Source organism: Macaca fascicularis, chromosome 10 (assembly GCF_037993035.2).
Source record: "Macaca fascicularis isolate 582-1 chromosome 10, T2T-MFA8v1.1".
NCBI lineage: Eukaryota > Metazoa > Chordata > Mammalia > Primates > Cercopithecidae > Macaca > Macaca fascicularis.
Window position 1 is genome coordinate 91,815,870 of NC_088384.1, and position 3,672 is coordinate 91,819,541.

Sequence of the window (3,672 nt, forward strand, 5' to 3'; positions counted from 1 at the left end):
GTCTCTACCAAAAATACAAAAATTAGCCAGGCAAGGTGTTGCGCACCCGTAATCCCAGCTACTCGGGAAGCTGAGGCAGGAGAACTGCTTGAACCCAAGAGGTGGAGGTTGCAGTGGGTGGAGATTGCGCCACTCCACTCTAGACTAAACAAACACCAAAAACCAACTTGGGATTTTGGTAAGAATGTGGAGAAATTGGAACCCTTATAGTTTAGTGGTATCGATGGATGATGTAGCTGCTATAGAGAACAGTTTTGGCAGTTACTCAAAAAGTTAAACATAGAGTTACCCTATTACCCAGCAAATACACTCCTAGGCATAACAAAATAATTTAAAACAGACATTCGGCTGGGCGCAGTGGTTCACACCTGTAATCCCAGCACTTTGGGAGGCTGAGGCGGGCAGATCACTTGAGAGGAGTTCGAGACCAGCCTGATCAACATGGTGAAACCCTGTCTCTACCAAAAATACAAACATTAGCCAGGCATGGTGGCACCTATAATCCTAGCTACTTCGGAGGCTGAGGTGGGAGGATCACTTGAACCTAGGAGGTGGAGGTTGCAGTGAGCCAAGATGCACTCCAGCCTGGGAGACAGAGCAAGACTCCATCTCAAAACAAAAAAACAGACAGTCAAATAATTACTCATACACAAGTGTTCATAGCCGCATTGCTCACCATAGCCAAAAAATGAAAACAACCCAAATGCCTATCAACTGATGAATGGATAAACAAAATGTAGTATATTCAGACAATGGAATATTATTCTGCCATAAAAACGAAATACTGATACATGCTATAATGTAGATGAACCTTGAAAACGCTGTGCTAAGTGAAAGAAGCCAGACACAAAAGGTCACATACCGTATGAAACCATTTATATGAAACATCCAGAATAGATAAATCCATAGAGACAGAAATCAGATTGGTGGGCCGAGTGCAGTGGCTCATGCCTGTAATCCCAGCACTCTGGGGGGCTGAGGCGGGCAGATCACGAGGTCAGGAGATCGAGACCATCCTGGGTAACACGGTGAAATCCCATCCCTTCTAAAATTACAAAAAATTAGTCGGGCGTGGTGGCAGGTGCGTGTAATCCCAGCTACTCAGGAGGCTGAGGCAGGAGAATCGCTTGAACCCAGGAGGGGGAGGTTACAGTGAGCCAATGTAGCGCAACTGCACTCCAGTCTGGGTGACAGAGGGAGACTCCGTCTGAAAGAAAGAAAGAAAGAAAGAAAGAAAGAAAGAAAGAAAGAAAGAAAGGAAGGAAGAAAGGAAGGAAGGAAGGAAGGAAGGAAGGAAGGAAGGAAGGAAGGAAGGAAGGAAGGAAGGAAGGAAGGAACCAGTTTGGTATTTGCCAGGAGCTGGGAGGAAGGAGGAATGTGGGGTGACTACTTAATGGCTATAAGGTTTCCTGTTGGGATAACAAGAATTTACCAGAACTAGATCCACCTAGTTAAGAGTTGCAGGTAGTGGTAGCGATGGACGCTCTGGATCGAGTTGTAAAGCCCAAAATGAAAACAGCCAAGAGATTCCTTGAGAAAAGAGAACCAAAACTCAATGAAAATATTAAAAATGCCTTGCTGATTAAAGAGGGAAATGCAAATGTAACAGTGACACAAGTACTTAAAGATGTGTGTGCACTGAAAAAACCATACGGTGTACTGTATAAAAAGAAAAATATTACAAGACCTTTTGGCCGGGCGTGGTGGCTCAAGCGGCCGGGCGCGATGGCTCAAGCCTGTAATCCCAGCACTTTGGGAGGCCGAGATGGGCGGATCACGAGGTCAGGAGATCGAGACCATCCTGGCTAACACGGTGAAACCCCGTCTCTACTAAGAAATACAAAAAATAGCCGGGTGAGGTGGCAGCGCCTGTAGTCCCAGCTACTCGGGAGGCTGAGGCCGGAGAATGGCGTGAACCCGGGAGGCGGAGCTTGCAGTGAGCTGAGATCCGGCCACTGCACTCCAGCCTGGGCTACAGAGCGAGACTCCGTCTCAAAAAAAAAAAAAGACCTTTTGAGGATCAGACATCACTGGAATTCTTTTCAAATAAGTCAGATTGTTCTTTTTTCATGTTTGGCTCCTGTAATAAGAAGCAGCCAGGCCGGACGTGGTGGCTCATGCCTGTAATCCCAGCACTTTGGGAGGCTAAGGCAGGCGGATCACGAGGTCAGGAGATAGAGACCCTCCTGGCTAACATGGTGAAACCCGATCTCTACTAAAAATACAAAAAAATTAGTCGGGTGTGATGGCAGGTGCCTGTAGTCCCAGTTACTCAGGAGGCTGAGGCAGGATAATGGCATGAACCTGGGAGGCAGAGCTGGCAGTGAGCTCAGATAGCACCACTGCACTCCAGCCGGGGTGACAAGAGCGAGACTCTGTCTCAAAAAAAAAGAGAAGCAGCCATATAATCTAGTAATAGGTCGTATGTATGACTACCAGGTGCTGGATGTGATTGAATTAGGTATTGAGAATTTTGTCTCTCTAAAATACATTAAGAACGGTAAATGTCCTGAGGGAACAAAACCCATGCTAATATTTACTGGTGATGATTTCAATGTAACAGAAGATTATAGAAGACTAAAAAGTCTTCTTGTTGATTTGAGGCCCCACGGTATCAAATATCTGCCTGGCTGGATTAGAGTATGTTCTGCACTTCACTGCACTGAATGGGAAGATTACTTTCGAAGCTATAAGTTGCTGTTGAAGAAATCTGGTTGCAGAACACCACAGATTGAATTGGAAGAAATGGGACCCTCATTAGATCTGGCTCTGAGGAGGACACACCTGGCATCAGATGACTTTTATAAATTATCTATGAAAATGCCAAAACCTCCCAAACCAAAGAAGAAGAAAACTATCTCCAATGATACTTTTGGTACAACTTGTGGAAGGATTCATACGTAGAAGCAAGACCTAAGCAAACTACAAACCAGGAAAATGAAGGGGTTGAAGAAGCGACCTGCAGAAAGGATAACAGAAGACCAGGAGAAAAAGTCAAAAAGAATTTAAAAGAAATGATGGGGGAAAAAAAAAGAATTTACCAGAACTAAACATTGGAGAAGGTTGCACAACACTGTGGAAGTAAATGCCAAGAATTGAACACTTTAATATGATTAATGGTTAATTTTATTTTACGTGAATCTTATCTCAATAAAAAGAGAATAAACTGGGTGCAGTAGTTCATGCCTGTAATCCCGGTACTTTGGGAGGCCAAGGCGGGAAGATTGCTTGAGATTAGGAGTTCTCAAGACCAGCCTGAGCAACAGAGAGGAACCCTATCTTCTTTCCTTTGTTGTTGTTGTTGTTTTCTTGTTCTGTCACCCAGGCTAGAGTGTAGTGGCGTGGTGTGATTGATCTCACTACAACTCTGCCTCCTGGGTACAAGTGATCCTCCCAGGAGTGGCTGGGACGACAGGTGTATGCCACCATGCCCAGCTAATCTTCATATCTTTTTTGGTAGAGATAGGGTTTTTCTGTGTTGCCAAGGCTGGTCTCAAACTCCTGGGCTCAAACAGCCTGCCTACCTTGGCCTCCTGAAGTGCTAGGATTACAGGAGTAAGCCACCTCACCTGGCCTTGACCCTATCTTAAAAAAAAAAAAGAAGGCCGGGCGCGGTGGCTCACGCCTGTAATCCCAGCACTTTGGGAGGCCGAGATGGGTGGATCACGAAGT

General features: G+C 45.4%; 1 pseudogene; it reads left to right on the top strand.

Annotated features, from left to right (window-relative positions):
• Positions 1–1,328: 1,328 nt before the first annotated feature.
• LOC102122503 (ribosome production factor 2 homolog) lies at positions 1,329–3,009 on the top strand (annotated as a pseudogene).
• Positions 3,010–3,672: the final 663 nt, after the last annotated feature.